This window comes from Schistocerca piceifrons, chromosome 7 (genome assembly GCF_021461385.2).
Source record: "Schistocerca piceifrons isolate TAMUIC-IGC-003096 chromosome 7, iqSchPice1.1, whole genome shotgun sequence".
Lineage (NCBI taxonomy): Eukaryota > Metazoa > Arthropoda > Insecta > Orthoptera > Acrididae > Schistocerca > Schistocerca piceifrons.
In genome coordinates, this window is record NC_060144.1 from 96,241,028 (window position 1) to 96,254,667 (window position 13,640).

The following is a 13,640-nucleotide window of genomic DNA, read 5'->3' on the forward strand; positions in this document are numbered from 1 at the left end:
TCTACGAAATCATTGTACACTCATGTTCAGAAAAAAAAAAACAGAGCACCATGAACGACTTGAGATAGGACTTCCATATTCACAGGTCATGTACATTGGTATATTCTGCAGAAACGATTAGTATTTCAGTCACGTCGGTTCAGCATGTGTCCTGTTGCCTAGCAGCCACACGGCTTGCCATGGGCCCTGATAACTTGTTCCATGCGTGATAGAATCAGCGCGCGTAGGACGCGAGTGGAATCCTGCGGTATAGCCGTCCAAGCTGCATTCGCCTGGTTCCAAAGTTCATCTGAGGTTGTTGGCATGGGGTCACAGCACTCCACCCATTTTTTCACCATATCCCACACTTTTGCGATTGGTGACAAATTCGGTAATCTGGCGGGACAGAGCACAAGGCTGTCTTGCCGAGAAATGGCATCTGGGGTCTTGTATAGAAAGGGCTTGGCTACGGATCGCACAATTTCAGTCACGTGGGTCCCACTGGTCACAGTGCCCTGGAACGCAGCAACTGTGACTTTTGGTTGTACCCAATAGTGCCCCACACCATAAGGCCTTATGGCTGTATGTCCAAAAATGTAGTAGTAGGAAAACAGCATTGATTTATACAACGAAATATGATGCCGAGCCTATTTCAAATTGTAATGATTCCGATCTGTCTTTTAACGTTCGTGTTCGAAGGTGGGCCCGAACGTACCAATTTCATAGATTATACGGACCCATTTTTAGTTAATAACTGGTCACGTATTCGTTCCATTGAAAAATATTTTGAATCCTTTCAGGCTAACAAGCTTATAGTGAGGTCGTTGTCCGAGTGTCATTTGCAGTATAATGGCTGGGCGGGCCGCGTGGTACGCTGGTATAACCAGGCCTTTCGGTCCAAGGTGGTGCGTAAAAAACAATTATATCTCTATGGTGACACAAATATTGGCAAGTCCACTTTGATTGAAAAAATCGTGTCTCGCAACCAACATGTATATCATCCTTTTTGTTCCGAGTATTTACAGCTAATGTCTACCCTGATTCGCTTTCTACTGGGGCCCCCAATAGGTGGTCACCCGCAGAGGATGGCCCTGCAGCTCCGAGTAAGTGCGCTGGCATGCGCGACAGCGGCATCTCCCATCCGTCGTCAAAGTGATGTTGTGTACGCACAGCCGAAGGCCATCCTAGAAAACGACCTCACGGGTAGTGAGGTCTCCCAATCAGGGTAGAACAAAATATGGGCTTGTTCACAAGTTGTCGAAGGAAAAAGCAACAAACAGAAACTGGATTCGTATGGAAACACGTACCTTGTAGTGTCCCAGTCCCCAGTGATGTCATTACATACACCATTGCCATCTGGCATGTTTTACACATACGTCAAAAGTAGGCGGTGAAGTGGACGACGCGCACCTAACCGACGCCGTACTAAACGGCGACGAACTGTCACGAAGTGTTACGCTGTTCCACTGTTGCGCCAGAGCCAAGGAGGTTGCAGGTCCGCCCTGCAATAGCATTCGGATGAAGTATCGGTCTTCTCGGGGGTGATGTGAGTGGTGCTACGTGCCCCAACTCTTCCTGTTCTTAGGCCATCCGTGCACCATTCTGCATACACCTGCTGCACTCCAGGATGATGTAGGAGGTAGGAGACGAGAAACTGGCAGAAGTGAAGCTGTGAGGGCGGGGCGTGAGTCGTGCTTGGGTAGCTCAGTTGGTAGAGCACTTGCCCGCGAAGGGCAAAGGTTTCGAGTTCGAGTCTCGGTCCGGCACACAGTTTTAATCTGCCAGGAAGTTTCACCTGTTGCACTGTCGAAACACTTCTTCCAACACGTACAACAATTTTTCGGATGGATGCATCATATTCTCTCGTGACAATAATGCGTTCTCTTTGAAACTTACTGATTTGAAGGTACGGTTCGCGCATACGTCTGCGAGGCAGCCTGCATGTCTGCTCAAGTCACACTGGTCCTTATAGCGACAACGAGAACCACAGGAACGTTTTACTGGGAGATGGTGTTGCGCCACGATATCGATGTTGACCTTGAACCCGCGCGCCTACATGATTCGAATGCTTATCATTTCTGCGGAACATACTTATGTACATGACCTGTGAATAGACCGTCCTATCTCTAGTCAATGAAGGCACTCTCTTTTTCCTGCATTTGAGTGCACAAAGAACATTAAACCAAACACTGGAAATAGTGTTTTATACTGTGGTTTTTGCATAACTATGCCCAATGTCAATACAATACAGTATCTCAATTACATACCAGTTAACTTCCATAACATCCTTCCTCATTTCGTGTCTGATTGTCATCACTTTTTCAATAGGCAATTGATGTTTTGATATCGTGATCAGTAAGCAGGTGTTTACGCGATACTGTGATTCTCTTGAAAAATGACACACGACTATAATCACATGCATTTTAGTATTCTGATGTAAAATTATCGGGGTATCTACGGGGTATTACGAACAGTTATTAATCCGACTGCATCGATGTGAACACACACTTCACGGCTGGCACAGTCGGGCTCAAACTAGCGTGCGGTCACTTATTGCTAATTGCAGTTATTATCGGGCAGCATAATGAGGGAGCTCTGCCCATTGTTACGTGGGGTAATAAGTATCAACATTAAAATACTAATTAGCGAGGAAAGATAAGCGTGATAACTAATTATAAAGTGCTCATATCTCATTAACAAACTGAGATAGCATGCACGCTGCTAAAACTGAGGACAGATTGTGGCATAAAATTTTATCTTAATTAATAGCCACGTAAATGAAAGAATTCATGAGCTATCTGTTACGAGCGATAAAGGTACGGGTTTGTATATCAATCACTGCTCTGTTTTTTGGGAACTACATTACCGTTTATGGTTATCTATATTTCTATTATGCTTGATTTCCTTTATTCGTCAATGTGAATGCCATGAGGTAGCTTGAAACAGTTACAAAACGTGTAGTCTGAAACAACGGTCGCAGGTTAGAATCCTGCCTCGGGCATGGATGTGTGTGATGTCCTTAGGTTTCCAGAATGAGATTTTCACTCTGCAGCGGAGTGTGCGCTGATATGAAACTTCCTGGCAGATTAAAACTGTGTGCCCGACCGAGACTCGAACTCGGGACCTTTGCCTTTCTAAAGGCAAAGGTCCTTAAGTTTGTTAGGTTTAAGTAGTTCTAAGTTCTATGGGACTGATGACCTCAGAAGTTAAGTCCCATAGTGCTCAAAGGACTGATGACCTCAGAAGTTAAGTTCCATAGTGCTCAGAGCCATTTGCTACGTCGTCCTACACCATCACCCCTTCCTGCCGGTTTACTTCTTGACTGATCTGCCTCCACCCATTCCGTTAACAAGTTGTTTCCATTTTATGAATCCTTCCTCTAATGTTTCATTTATGCAGTACATAGCAAATTCTTGTCTTGTAATGTTGATCAGCGAATGTACATTCTTTAAGTTTCCTCACGAATTCCATTTCCGCTGACTGTATTGTTCTTTTCTCTTTCTTTGTTAATAAACGAGATTCGCAATTAAGGTAAACCATAATTCTGTAAAATTTTAGCTTTGTAACCTTTCTTGTTTCCCCACCCACTGTTTTGTGTGTTGTGGCACATTCCATTTTAGACTTATTTAATTTATTACTGTCACTGTTTTCATATTCATAAGTAATATCGCCCCCCTCCCTCCCATGAACCATGGACCTTGCCGTTGGTGGGGAGGCTTGCGTGCCTCAGCGATGCAGATGGCCGTACCGTAGGTGCAACCACAACGGAGGGGTATCTGTTGAGAGGCCAGACAAACGTGTGGTTCACTGAAGAGGTGCAGCAGCCTTTTCAGTAGTTGCAGGGGCAACAGTCTGGATGATTGACTGATCTGGCCTTGTAACACCAACCGAAACGGCATTGCTGTGCTGGTACTGCGAACGGCTGAATGCAAGGGGAAACTACAGCCCCAATTTTTCCTGAGGGCATGCAGCTTTACTGTATGGTTAAATGATGATGGCGTCCTCTTGGGTAAAATATTCCGGAGGTAAAATAGTCCCCCATTCGGATCTCCGGGCGGGAACTACTCGAGAGGACGTCGTTATCGGGAGAAAGAAAACTGGCGTTCTACGGATCGGAGCGTGGAATGTCAGATCCCTTAATAGGGCAGGTAGGTTAGAAAACTTAAAAAGGGAAATGGATAGGTTAAAGTTAGATATAGTGGGAATTAGTGAGGTTCGGTGGCAGGAGGAACAAGACTTTCGGTCAGGTGAATACAGGGTTATAAATACAAAATCAAATAGGGGTAATGCAGGAGTAGGTTTAATAATGAATAAAAAATAGGAGTCCGGGTTAGCTACTACAAACAGCATAGTGAACGCATTATTGTGGCGAAGATAGACAAGAAGCCCACACATACTACAATAGTACAAGTTTATATGCCAACTAGCTCTGCAGATGATGAAGAAATTGATGAAATGTATGATGAGATAAAAGAAATTATTCAGGTAGTGAAGGGAGACGAAAATTCCACAGTAGGAAATGGAAGAGAAGGAAACATAGTAGGAGAATATGGATTGGGGGAAAGAAATGAAAGAGGAAGCCGTCTGGTAGAATTTTGCACAGAGCATAACCTAATCATAGCTAACACTCGGTTCAAGAATCATAAAAGAAGGTTGTACACATGGAAGAATCCTGGAAACACTAGAAGGTATCGGATAGATTATATAATGGTAAGACAGAGATTTAGGAACCAGGTAATAAATTGTAAGATATTTCCAGGGGCAGATGTGGACTCTATTGGTTATGAGCAGTAGATTAAACTGAAGAAACTGCAAAAAGGTGGAAATTTAAGGAGATGTGATCTGGACAAACTGATTAAACCAGAGGTTGTACAGAGTTTAAGGGAGAGCATAAGGGAACAATTGTCACAAACGGGGGAAAGAAATACAGTAGAAGAAGAATGGGTAGCTCTGAGGGATGAAGTAGTGAAGGCAGCAGAGGATCAAGTAGGTAAAAAGACGAGGGCTAGTAGAAATCCTTGGGTAACAGAAGGAATATTGAATTTAATTGATGAAAGGAGAAAATATAAAAATGCAGTAAATGAAGCAGGCAAAAATGAGGTAGACAGGAAATGCAAACTGGTTAAGCAGGGATGGCTAGAGGACAAATGTAAGGACGTAGAGGCTCATCTCACTAGGGGTAAGATAGATACTGCCTACAGGAAAATTAAAGAGACCTTTGGGGAAAAGAGAACCACTCGTATGAAAATCAAGGGCTCAGATGGAAACCCAGTTCTAAGCAAAGACGGGAAAGCAGAAAGGTGGAAGGAGTATATAGAGGGTCCATACAAGGGCGACGTACCTGCAGACAATACTCTGGAAATGAAAGAGAATGTAGATGAAGACGAAATGGGAGATACAATACTGCGTGAAGAGTTTGACAGAGTACTGAAAGACCTGAGTCGAAACAAGGCCCCGGGAGTAGACAACATTCCATTAGAACTACTGGCGGCCTTGGGAGAGCCAGTCCTGACAAAACTCTACAATCTGGTGAGCAAGATGTATGAGACAGGCGAAATACCCTCAGACTTCAAGAAGAATATAATAATTCCAATCCCAAAGAAAGCAGGTGTTGACAGACGTGAAAATTACCGAACAATCAGTTTAATAAGGCACAGCTGCATAATATTAACGCAAATTCTTTACAGACGAATGAAAAAACTAGTAGAAGCCGACCTTGGAGAAGATCAGTTTGGATTCCGTAGAAACACTGGAATACGTGAGGCAATACTGGCCTTACGACTTATTAAGGAAAGGCAAATCAACGTTTCTAGCATTTGTAGGCTTAGAGAAAGCTTTTGACAATGTTTCTCTTTCAGATACTAAAGGTGGCAGGGGTAAAATACAGGGAGCGAAAGGCTATTTACAATTTGTACAGAAACCAGATGGCAGTTATAAGAGTCGAGGGGCATGAAAGGGAAGCAGTGGTTGGGAAGGGAGTGAGACAGGGTTATAGCCTATCCCCGATGTTATTCAATCTGCATATTCAGCAACCAGTAAAGGAAACAAAAGAAAAATTCGGAGTAGGTATTATAATCCATGGAGAAGAAATAAAAACTTTGAGGTTCGCCGATGACATTGTAATTCTGTCAGAAACAGCAAAGGACTTGGAAAAGCAGTTGAAGGGAATGGACAGTGTCTTGAAAGGGCGATATAAGATGAACATCAACAAAAGTAAAACGAGGATAATGGAATGTAGTCGAATTAAATCGGGTGTTGCTGAGGGAATTAGATTAGGAAATGAGACACTTAAAGTAGTAAAGGAATTTTGCTATTTCGGGAGCAAAATAACTGATGATGGTCGAAGTAGAGAGGATACAAAATGTAGACTGGCAACGGCAAGAAAAGCGTTTCTGAAGAAGAGAAATTTGTTAACATCGAGTATAGATTTAAGTGCCAGGAAGTCGTTTCTGAAAGAATTTGTATGGAATGTAGCCATGTATGGAAGTGAAACATGGACGATAAATAGTTTGGACAAGAAGAGAATAGAAGCTTTCGAAATGTGGTGCTACAGAAGGATGCTGAAGATTAGATGGGTAGATCACATAACTAATGAGGAGGTATTGAATAGAATTGGGGAGAAGAGGAGTTTGTGGCACACCTTGACAAGAAGAAGGGAGCGGTTGGTAGGACATGTTCTGAGGCATCAAGGGATCACAAATTTAGCACTGGAGGGCAGCGTGGAGTGTGAAAATCATAGAGGGAGACCAAGAGATGAATACACTAAGCAGATTCAGAAGGACGTAGGTTGCAGTAAGTACTGGGAGATGAAGAAGCTTGCACAGGATAGAGTAGCATGGAGAGCTGCATCAAACCAGTCTCAGGACTGCAGACCACAACAACAACGACAACAACAACATCAACAATATCGCAGCCTACCATCTGTTTTATTGGCTGTTCACTTAGTACTATTTTAGAGTGAACTGGACGTTTCCCATTAAAGGGCATTATTTGAGATTTTCACAAATAATTTTAAATTACTATTGTGTCTGGTATCAAAAGTATCCAAATCTTAATATTTATGGCACAGCTACATACGAAACATGGCAACAGAATTTCTTACTTTTAAAAATTTATTTTAATAATAATTTAGAAGTCAATTAGATTAAAGTATTTACAATAATTTGTAATTATCGTTCTTTGAACGTCCATATTCACACTACAAATGTATTACTTCTCTGCAGCCTCCTATCAATTCTCCTGATCAAACAGAAGTCTATCTACTACACTGTAGCATCAATCAAAATACACAAGTCATTCATATTAAGAGATAATACGGCCATTTTTCGACAAGAATGGCACTCGTACATATCAAAGATGTGGAAATACAGGATGTAACAGATATAAGCGCAGATATTTTTTATATTGGTGCCTTAATATGTACACATCAGTGTGTTCATTGTTTTTTCTTTGCATCTAACATACTTACCACAAACACGTAACAATTTACTACCTGATATTTTCTGCATGGGCTTAACTGCATCGCTAAGTGGACTATGCCTGCCAATATGGGCTAACCTTTTTGCGTACACGTGTTCAACACTTCAAGACCTGACCTGCTGTCCAGGAGAGAATAGCGTTAATAGCTTGTTCTTGGCACATACCCTTGGAGGTACTAACCAACCTGAAAACATACTACCCCTAATAGTTATAATTATTAGTCTGAAAAGGAAGTAAATACTGAAATAATGTTGCTCAGTATGCTGTTGTCAGTCACCAATAAAAATATCTGCTTTCATTCTCATTACACTCTGTGATACACCCTGTTAAACCCACAGGACAGGGCAGGTAGTTTAAGTTGTGGAAAGGGGACAAAATGAGCGGCTGTCAGTTGCACTCGAACCTACAACCTTTTATTTGATAAAACATTACAAAACCCAAGAATTTTTTTAAAAAAACAGCCTTAGTTTTGGAACTTAATTAGCAGCTGAATGCGCCGTATAATCTCATGCCTTAAGGGCAAGACCACTTTAATTTAAAAACGGCTCAAAGCCAATGACTTAAAGCTCAACCAAATCAGAAATTTAAAAGGCAAATCCTTATCTTAAAACAGTTCCTTAATTAGACTGAAGGCCTGAAGAACCTGACACTTTAAGAGCAAGCAACTTAAATTCGAAATCTTCTGAAGGCCCAGCACTTCAGACTCAAAAACAATAATTTTTAAAATGCCGAAGACTTTACATAAAACAGTTCTTAATTTAGGCTGAAGGCCGAAATCATCTAACCCCTTAAGGCCAAAACAGCCTTAATCTAAAAATCGGCTAGAAGCCATACAAGTACAAACAACAAGAACTAACAAGCAAATGCAAGACGCCCAAGGGCGCTCAGAAGTTCCAAGAGTCAGCCTGGAATTCAAACACTAACGCTCGCTTAGGTGAGACAGGCAGTGGGGACAACCATTGTCGATCTAGCGACAATCCAACCGACAGACAGCCAACAGACCCACCGACAAGTTAACCTCCGCATCACCCGACCAGCACACAACAAGGAGTTCAATGGAACAAAGTAGAAGGTATTGGCGCCCACAACCAATTATACATTGAGCTGTCAAACTACACACCGTGCTGGACAGCGACAACACGATGAAGAAAATACACCACCTGAATTTACGTCAACAGCCAGGGCAGGTAACCGGAACGTTAATGGCCACAAGATTCTGTTGGTGCACTTCAAATAACCAAGTACAGTTAAACTCCACCAGAGGGTGGCTAAAATTTGCCAACTTCAAAACACACGTTTTTGCTCACAGGAATATCCCAACAGCCGACAACGGACTCCAAACGACACAATGTGAACAGTCGTGACTTGCTGGTAGATTAAGTCAAAACTCAACTTTCATGTCCAGGATCGGTGAGCCACGAACCTCGTAGCAATGGGAACAGCACCACACACTCCAACTCTACATAGAGGCTGCCAGCGGGCCCGGCCAAACAGCGCGCCGTGGAGATTTCCTCACTGCTCCACGCCAACCAACCAAATGCCCGCACACAGCCCAGCCAGAAACTATAAGCGCCAGCCCAAAGATAGTCCAAGGTGCGAATATCGATACACACCGCCGCTGTCACCTTCGGAAAGAGAGGATAACAGCATAATTGTGATAACCGCGGGAGACTAAACACAGAATAGCAACCAAGGTTTAATCGAGTGCGTAGCATGTGCCAGCTATGGCTCACTCTACAGAATTGGAATGAGGCGATTCCAAAGGATTGATGAAATGTTTCGCTCATTGACAACAGTGAAAGTTAGTTAATGATGTTGTTGCATTATAGACTACCTTTACTTTTGCCATTTAAAGACGTTTCTGAGCCAAGTTTTCTTTCTCGATCATAAGTACATTTGGCTTTCATTTAATTTCGTTCAAGTAATGGAAAACCGAGACAAAATGCTGATACATCCATTAATAGCGGCTATTTGGCAAACAAATACCGAAATGAATTTTAAGAGTTGCCAAATTGGGCAGGTCTGGAAAGAAATCTCGATGACCACACATCAGCAGCCATCGACAGCGGATATCACAGACACTAGACCCGTCTGACGTTCGCCATTCTTTGTAAATCGCTTAGTCCACTTTTAACAAAGAACGACTTGTTTGGGCACTCAAATGCAGATTCCATCAACAGTGGAATTAAGCAGGGCAAACGGACGTTCACGGATTAACGCATAAGCGTCGCAAGTGTATCTGCCAAAAATATCAACTGTCTTATTCAGGCTCCACCATTCAGAGGCATGATCGTCTTACATAAATGCATCATGGGGTATAAAAAATTTCAGAATCTACAACGGGCAAAATATTACGAATCGCTTAAGTATACGAAATGACTGAAGAGGTTGATATGCAACTGCAGAACTTACAGAATCATTAAGCCGGCAGTTCTCGCAGCGCCCCACTGGCGCGGAGCGATGCCCCTTGGCACATTACGCGAAAGGGCCGCAACACAGAAACGAGAGAAATTATAGGTAATATGGAAGTTTACCCACAATTATTCATCTTATGTCCCATTCGCAAATAAAACAGAGAAGGAGGGAACAGATAGAGGTACCAGAAGTACATTGGTTTTAAACAGAATTACAATACACCATATTGGTCCCCACTCTTTTGACTACAAAACCCTATTTTTAAACGTAACCTCTGTTTAGTGCGACGGCCTTACGCCAGCTTAGTGGGAGGGCATCCCATGCCCCCATGGTACCACCCTCTGGCCGACACTTTGTCCAAGCAGAATGTATCCTTCATTGGGCTACACAGATGGAAGTCGGAAGGTACGAGATCCAAGCTGTAGGGCGAATGAAGAAGAACAATCCAATGAAGTTTTGTGAGATCGTCACGGACGCGCAGGCTTGTGTGAACTTTGGATTGTCTTGGAGAAGGAGAAGTCCATTGTCCGTAGGTTCGAATTGCAGGAGTCACAGCTGTGTTCAAGTAGTCGACATGCACAAGATCGTACAGGTTTGCATTACCTTGTTGCGACTCACCGTGCTTTTGTTCACTGCCAGGTCTTCGGAGACATCTCTAGGCATTTGTTTGCATTACTATGGTCTGGTTTTCCTTAAAAAGGAACTCAATGACAGCTCTCTGCGTCTAACACACTTCCGTCACAGACGCCATTTTGTAGGTAATGTATGGCGCTGCCACCCATCGGAACTTCACGAAACTGTAGGAACTGAAGCAGGAGTATTCCACGATGTCCCACAATAAATTTCTCATTTTTTCAACCGCTAATGTCTGTGAAAAACAAAGTATTACATTAATTATCAAACGGCCCTCGAAGATGCGGATACCACATCAAAAACACCAAGGTGTCGGAGTTTAGCCCTCGGTATGAGTCCGTGTCGCCTGGCCACCAAGAGCTGTTGCGGGACGATTTGATTCACGGATGCAGTTATACGGCTCCTTCCGTCTACAGCGATTTTACGACTATGACGAGTGGGGCCTGAAGATGGCATCAATGTAATGCCGAAACTGGTAGCACATAGAAGTTCATAAAATAAAATAAACTTCTACAAATCATACGGCTGTTGGTAAATTGTTGCATCAAGCAGTATTGAGAGAAGTCACTGGGAATACAGTGCAGTCCGTGGTCGATACCCAAAGCTGTGTTAGTGATGACAGCCTCAGGGTCTCCACTTTACTGACTCCTCTTTCCGTTCTGATAGAACAGTTTTTATATGTGTGACAAATAGAATACCCTCACAGGGATATGTTTTGCCTCCCGCCCCGAAAAGATCGCTCCGCCATTGAATTCTACAATGACCCGCGCGAGGATGTGACGCAAACAGAAACGGAAATCAGTGCCACTACCGCTTGAAATCAGCCAGTAATGAGTACGCCAGTAAATTCTGCTCCATGTAAGTGCTGGAGATGCAGTCCCTACTTTTAAGACGGAGATATCTTTCTTCCACTGATTTCGCTACCTTTTCTCCTGACCGCCCTCGTTTCGTCACATTCAGTAAACGACAGATTCTGTTGGGAGAAGTTTCTACCACTGTAGTAAAATACAAGCAAGTGGCTGACTCGGTTCGTTCAGTGAAGTTAAATCATCCAGCGGCCAGTAATAAACTTAGTCCAGACGCCTTTTCCGTAAGGGCTGGAGAAGAACAAGCTGATAATAATTTCAGAGCAGGCGAGGCAGAGAATGTCGAATTGTGCTAAATCTACCAGATATAATCTCAGTTCGAAAGTGAACCACTGTAGACCTGAAGCCATAAAACGGCTCCAGTCAGCGGCGAGCGCGCGTAGTCTCTCCTTTAGGCAAACGTAAATGAGGTTGTGTAGCGGTGCGGTTTTGTATTCGAAATGATGCGCAAGTCTTTTCTTCGATAATATTGACTTTTAGCGATGTTAGAGGCAGTAATTTCGAGCTTTTTCTGCAACATTTTTGATTTGAAAAGAAAAAAGAGTTCTTAAAATATAATTTCGGTTTCCTTTTTCACCGTTGTCTTACCTCATCTGCTGTGCTCTTTAGATCATAAGTTCATTCATGTTCTCAAAATCCTGCCACTCCTAGTTAAAATCAACTCCGGATATACTTGAATATTTGTGAATCCGGTTTAAAAACTCCCGAGGTGACGTAGATTATGCTGGGAGAAGTAACGTAATACTAGACAGATGGTGCCGAAAACGAAATGGATGACAAATGTTGAACATGTAATGTCGCTAGATGACCTACTGACATACCTCACTGCACACTCAACAGTTCAGCATGTCGATACTACCCTCGGCGCTAGGGAGCTGCCTCTGCTAGCTTACTCTGTTTCCGTTCTTGGATTGTCCGATATGATCTGCTAGCGCTCATGGTTGTAGTAACACAAGACTACGATGAGTCTGTTTACACTTAACGAGCTTGTAGATGTGCGTCTCTGTTATGGTGCTGCTAATGCCAGTGTAGCAAGATGTATTTGACGAGTGCGTGAATGGATGACTGAGATATTCAACACTTGCATCTAAGCAGACGATACAAATTCCGAACACCGAATGTGACCTGTTGTAAACGCAGAAATTGCAGAATTATTGTCCTCGTTGTAGCTAAGCAATGTTGTTCTTATTTTTTGTTTATTTCCTTTTGTCTTTTTTTCAGCTACCGGCATAACTCTGAAGCTTATACTCATTTACTTGTGAAGCAGTAGATAGGTATCTGTTGTACTATTACTTCCAATAAACTCCGCCTATAGAACTCGAACCCTGAGTACCATGCGCTAAAGTCGTGCACTTAGGCCCGGAGCCACACCAGCGTAAATACTTGGATTGTGGTGGCCAGATAGGGCAACTGCGGCACGTACTGAGAGGTATGCCATCTGGTCACGCCACGTGTTCAAGATTTGTCATCCACTTTCAGTGTAGTGCCCAATATTTTCGGCCCCATGTGTCCTGCATTAAGTTACGTATCTCATAAATGCCTACGGCGCTTCAGGGCTTTCTAAACTTTAATAAGAATCACTTTGTATAGGATAAGACACTTGATAGGCCAATCTGAAAAAAGGAATAGTACTTCAAGGCTGGCATAACTTTCGAAAGAGGAACTAAGGGCTTTAATCTGAAGTGTTTCAGAGTAGCTCAAACTTGAATGCAGAGTACCAAAACGGAACAATGAACGTGATCGATTAGTAAGTAGCGCCTTGTATACTCGATTCGTGCAGAACAAATATTTGTAACCTACGCTGCTTGGAAACCTATTAATCAATGAGTTGATGTGGTGGAGAAAGTGAATTCCGACTATACCGTTTCTGCAACCGTATATCTGTGGAAACCTTACAGAAGGTAACAGCAATAGCGATGAGTAATGGTATGTCATAGCCCCTGAGTAGAATGCAAAGTAAGTGAATGCAGCAGCCGGCCGGTGTGGCCGTGCGGTTCTAGGCGCTTTAGTCTGGAACCACGTGACCGCAACGGTCGCAGGTTCGAATCCTGCATGGATGTGTCTGATGTCCTTAGGTTAGTTAGATTTAAGTAGTTCTAAGTTCTAGGGGACTGATGACCACAGATGTTAAGTCCCATAATGCTCAGAGCCATTTTTTTGAATGCAGCACGTTTTTGTGAAGCAATTTAGGCATACCTATTCATAGTCGTGGGGCACAATAAAAGCATATATGGGAAGTAATAAATTCACAAATGCCAAATTTAATAT